The sequence below is a fragment of the Diabrotica virgifera genome, chromosome 5 (genome assembly GCF_917563875.1).
Source record: "Diabrotica virgifera virgifera chromosome 5, PGI_DIABVI_V3a".
Taxonomy (NCBI): Eukaryota; Metazoa; Arthropoda; class Insecta; order Coleoptera; family Chrysomelidae; genus Diabrotica; species Diabrotica virgifera.
The window spans coordinates 37,798,063-37,804,440 of record NC_065447.1 but is presented as its reverse complement, the minus strand read 5'-3'; positions in this window follow the sequence as shown (position 1 = coordinate 37,804,440).

The window sequence follows — 6,378 nt, the reverse complement described above, 5'->3', positions numbered from 1 at the left end:
GATGTAGAGTCCATGTTTCACTCCCATATGTAACAACTGGGCGAATAATTGACATGTACAGTCTTAATTTAAATTGTCTTTTCAGCAGATTAAATCTTAATAATGATGATAGGGAGTATAATGCTCTATTTCCCGCAGCTATTCTTGCTGAGACCTCTTTTTCTATGTGATTGTCCTCTGTGATTACTGCTCCCAGATATTTAAACTCTTTTACTACTTCAAAGTTGTGGTCATTAATAGTTACGTTCTGCCTAACTCTTGGTCTTGGATTTTTGGTCACCAGCATATATTTCGTCTTCTCTTCATTTATTCGAAGGCCCAGGTTACCTGTTTCCTCCTCGAGCTGTGAAAACACCTCTCTTACGTCTCTTGAAGAATGAGCGACTGCATCTAGATCAACGGCAAAGGCCAACAATAATTTTGATCCTCGATTTGCGAATCCCCCTGTTAGTTCAGACAATATTTTACTTATTGCGTATTCTAAAGCCAAATTGAATAGCAATGGCGATAAAGGGTCTCCTTATCTAAGCCCTGATGTTATACTAAATGGCATCGATGTTCTGTTTTCTATCTTTACCTGTGCATATGAGTCTGCCACGCACATTTGGGTCAGCTGCACTAATTTTCTTGGTATTCCCATTTCTAGCATTGCTAGCCATAGTCTGCTTCTTTTTATCGAGTCATATGCTTGCTGGAAATCTACGAAGATTTGGTGTACATCTCGGTTGAATTCCCAGTTTTTTTCTAGTATTTGTCGGATGGTAAATATTTGATCTATTGTTGACCTTCCACTTCGAATAATCCAAATAATCTACATATTTTCCGAAAATAATCTCATACGCAGATACGCCAATACACTGCAAACGCCTATGTTCGATTGTTACATCTTTTCACGCCTATACACAGTAACGTGCCTAGCCCCACAGGGGCCCCGTGTCAATGTTTGTGGCGGGGCCCTTTTACAAAAACTACAGAAAGTTGTCAGAAAGATGTCTCGAATTGCAGTAAATTTTGCATGTAAATCCAACCCAGCTTGGAAACAACTAGTTATTTCAGAAATCTTCAGAGTATCTACAAATTTTTTTCGGCTTCTCCTTAAAGGTGTAATTTATTGAAAGAAAGCGGCAAATGTTGTGTAAAAAGATTAATTGAAACTAGATGGTCCGCCCGATTTGACGCTGGAAATGCATTATTTGAAAACTATGGATCCATCAAATATGTTTTTTCCAGTTAAGCAATAATAGAGATAAAAAATCAGCAGTTAAAAATGAAGCCAAGGCACTGTACAATAAAATGGATACCTTTGAGACAGCTCTAGTGACACTGATTTGGGCAAGAATTTTGGAACGAGAAAATGCATCAAGCAAAACGTTAGAAACTATGGGCTTAAACGTAGAACGTGTAGACTAGAATTAATGGCATTTTTTTTAGCTTTGTTGGAGACGTAAGAAATAAGTTCTGCGAAATTGAACAAGAAGCGAAAACTTTCTTTTGCGAAGGCGAGGATATTTCAAAAATGGGTTTTTGGAAGAAGCAGGTGAAAGTCAAATCATTTTAAAGGTGTAAGAGAGATTCAGAATTGAGGCATTTAATGTTATATGCAACAATATTACTCAAAATCTTTTAAAGAGAATTGAATGCTACAAGGATGTAGCATCAGATTTTAGATGTTCTTTTACGCTAGATAAAGAAGAAGTCAAGACGTCAATTAATACTTTGTGCGAGAAATATAAAAAATATGTTGATGAAACCAAAGAGAACTTACATAATGAAATTACCCGTTTTGTAACGTTATGCCAGAATTTAAATAATGGTTATTTATGTATTAAGAGCGAAAAGTGATACATTATTGCTTGAGAGTAAGAGTTACTCGAAAGCAATAATGTCACTTTGCACTTGTAGTACATGCAACATTTTTTCTACAATCACTTAATAAAATGAAACTATTTTTAACCCTTATCCGGGCAAGGTGGTTCCAACGGGCCCAAGACGCCAATTCTTTTATCATAAACTGACAACAAATTTTTTATTGAATTTTATGCATCACTGAATTTGTTTAGAAATATGTTTCCTTCAACATAGTTATGAGCTATTCAAATTATTCATTACCATTTTTGAAATTATTGCGTCGAAAAAATTTTGTCACTTAAAGGGGCAACACGGGCCCGTCGGACCCTATTTGTATTTATACCTAAAGCCTAAATCTTTATTATTGAAGTTAATCTGGCAGTCAGGTAAAGTTTTTGTGGATCATCTAAACGACTTTTATGATTCCGGAAATCCAATAATAAAGTATAAACGTGCAACAAACAATGTAAACGTCTCTTTAATGTGAACATCAAAGATATGCTTATAATAGGTGTTATATCTATTCTAAATGAATTTTGAAAATAATAATGAGTTAAGGGTATACCTGGCGGTCAATTTAATGTTTCCACCCCCCTTTTTGGTTTTTTTGCTTTTTATTGATTTCAGTATCTAGCTTTGTATGTATGTACGTGAATAAATATTATATGTGAGCATATGTACGTAATCTTATTATATTTGGAATATTGTAGCCAACAGTAAGTTAGTATCTATCGTGGCTGAACGGATCAAGTAATCCAAAGCCAATAAGGAAAGAAAAAAAAACTAATAATCATTGTTGAAATGCAATAATATTGTTAGGTAGGTACCTATACACATTTTAAAATAAATAATGCATCTGCTATCAGTCGTTTTATATCGATGTTAGTGTCGACAACTAAGCTCCTAAAATTATATTGAATTACAGTGAAAGTAGATAGTGTGAATAAAATGTCCCGAAAACCATTATCAGCTGCAGAACTGCAAAATATTGCTAATAATCTATGGGATTCCGATGATGAAGAATCTCCTGAAGTAGGTGGCATTGAAAGTGACTCTGAAATTGAAGATCATCTTTCGGAAGCAAATGAAGAGAACGATCAGCAAGTAGTATTGAGTGATAATGAAGAAGAATGTGTAGCTACAAGTTCCCAGATTTCAGAGTGTCTAATTTTTGAAACTAAGGATGGAATTAACTGGAAAATTCAACCACAACCGACAGGATGTTTGCGATCATACGACATAATAAAAAGCAAAGTGCACAAAGTAATGTTAGCTCCTGGTCAAAGTGAAGATGATCCTGTTGATTCCTTTGGTTTGTTTGTGGACGAAAACATTGTGAACGAAATAGAGAAGTGTACAAATCAAGAAGCCGAAAAAGCCCTGGGAATAGAGAACTGGAAATATTGCGACTCTACAGAGCTATATGCCTTTATTGGACTACTACTTATTGCAGGGCACATGAGTGCCAAAATCCATAATGTAGATACACTTTGGAGTAAGTTTTATGGACCTACTATATTTAAAGCTACCATGGGGTTAAAACGATTCAAAAATTTGCTAAGATTTGTTCGATTTGACGAAAAGGACACTCCAAAGAAATAAGACAGAGAAGGTCAAGATCGGTCAAATCAAAGAAAACGAGTGGCAAGAATACTATAAAAAATTGCTAACCGAAAGTCGCCCCCAATTCAAAGAAGTAGACAGAGAAGGAATAGAAATCTATACACATGACGAAATCGAATTAAACCTAGCTGAGGTGAAAAGAACGATCAAAACACTAAAGAACAAAAAAGCAGAAGGCCCCGGCGGAATACCAAATGAATTGATAAAGAACGGATCAGAAAAGCTATTCCGCATGATACACAAAATGTTTGAGAGAACACTGAATGGAGAAGACTTACCGGCAGAATGGACTCAGGCATATATGACATCAATATATAAGAAAGGCAATAGAAAAAACTGCGAAAACTATCGAGGAATCAGCATAATATCATCTACAGGCAGACTATGGAAAGACCATAAAAGAAAAATTAGAAATATATTGTTGTAGAATTGTTTTTTGGAAAAATTCGGAAAACAAATTTATATCATAGACCACGAGATCATAGATTTTATTCACCCTGAATATGACTAAAAATTGTATAGAGGCTAATTTAGTTAATAAACAGTGCTTTTTCGGGGAAGGTGAAATCGTTAATGTGGTTTTCGTTAATGGGTTTTTTAAAGGATTTACAGACAATGGTTTCGAAAATATTGGAAAGTGCGTCAATAGGATTTTTGTAAATAATTCGTAGAAGATTTAAAAGGTAAACAAATTTTATTGATAAAAATAAAAATAAAAGTGTATACCATTTTTATTTATTCAGTTGCGGTGCGAAACCAAAACTGTCTTAATTTTGACTCAGATCAGAGAGTGCAGCCAGCACTCTTATCGACGATTTCACCTCTTTTTAGAGGTTCGTCAGAGACTGCATAGGCTGCTTTTCTCTGGCCCAGGTAAAAATCTTCGACACATCCATCTCCCACCGCAACTGACGATATGGTAGTAGGTGCCTAGCGGCATCTGCTAAATAAAAGACTAAGTTTTTCAACCTAATTAAAATATTTGTAAATTAAATATTTTTAAAAGATTTTTAATTGAAAAACTTTATTGGCCCATTTCCTGGTGACAACCTCCAAGGCTTCTACAATATGCAAGCACATGGATGCTGCAGTGAAGACTAAGGGGAAGGAATTCTACACTATGCAATTCACAACCCCCGTCTGCAGCGTGGTAAAGTTCCAGCGGAAAATGGACCTAGTTACTCTATAGGAGTAATACTAATAAAAATAAAAATGTATACCATTTTTATTCATTCAGTTGCGGTGCGAAACCAAAACTGTCTTAATTTTTACTCAGATCAGAGAGTGCAGCCAGCACTCTTATCGACGATTTCACCTTTTTTTAGAGGTTCATCAGAGACTGCATAGGCTGCTTTTCTCTGGCCCAGGTGAAAATCTTCGACACATCCATCTCCCACCGCAACTGACGATATGGTAGTAGGTGCCTAGCGGCATCTGCTAAATAAAAGACTAAGTTTTTCAACCTAATTAAAATATTTGTAAATTAAATATTTTTAAAAGATTTTTAATTGAAAAACTTTATTGGCCCATTTCCTGGTGACAACCTCCAAGGCTTCTACAATATGCAAGCACATGGATGCTGCAGTGAAGACTAAGGGGAAGGAATTCTACACTATGCAATTCACAACCCCCGTCTGCAGCGTGGTAAAGTTCCAGCGGAAAATGGACCTAGTTACTCTATAGGAGTAATACTAATAAAAATAAAAATGTATACCATTTTTATTCATTCAGTTGCGGTGCGAAACCAAAACTGTCTTAATTTTTACTCAGATCAGAGAGTGCAGCCAGCACTCTTATCGACGATTTCACCTTTTTTTAGAGGTTCATCAGAGACTGCATAGGCTGCTTTTCTCTGGCCCAGGTGAAAATCTTCGACACATCCATCTCCCACCGCAACTGACGATATGGTAGTAGGTGCCTAGCGGCATCTGCTAAATAAAAGACTAAGTTTTTCAACCTAATTAAAATATTTGTAAATTAAATATTTTTAAAAGATTTTTAATTGAAAAACTTTATTGGCCCATTTCCTGGTGACAACCTCCAAGGCTTCTACAATATGCAAGCACATGGATGCTGCAGTGAAGACTAAGGGGAAGGAATTCTACACTATGCAATTCACAACCCCCGTCTGCAGCGTGGTAAAGTTCCAGCGGAAAATGGACCTAGTTACTCTATAGGAGTAATACTAATAAAAATAAAAATGTATACCATTTTTATTCATTCAGTTGCGGTGCGAAACCAAAACTGTCTTAATTTTTACTCAGATCAGAGAGTGCAGCCAGCACTCTTATCGACGATTTCACCTCTTTTTAGAGGTTCGTCAGAGACTGCATAGGCTGCTTTTCTCTGGCCCAGGTAAAAATCTTCGACACATCCATCTCCCACCGCAACTGACGATATGGTAGTAGGTGCCTAGCGGCATCTGCTAAATAAAAGACTAAGTTTTTCAACCTAATTAAAATATTTGTAAATTAAATATTTTTAAAAGATTTTTAATTGAAAAACTTTATTGGCCCATTTCCTGGTGACAACCTCCAAGGCTTCTACAATATGCAAGCACATGGATGCTGCAGTGAAGACTAAGGGGAAGGAATTCTACACTATGCAATTCACAACCCCCGTCTGCAGCGTGGTAAAGTTCCAGCGGAAAATGGACCTAGTTACTCTATAGGAGTAATACTAATAAAAATAAAAATGTATACCATTTTTATTCATTCAGTTGCGGTGCGAAACCAAAACTGTCTTAATTTTTACTCAGATCAGAGAGTGCAGCCAGCACTCTTATCGACGATTTCACCTTTTTTTAGAGGTTCATCAGAGACTGCATAGGCTGCTTTTCTCTGGCCCAGGTGAAAATCTTCGACACATCCATCTCCCACCGCAACTGACGATATGGTAGTAGGTGCC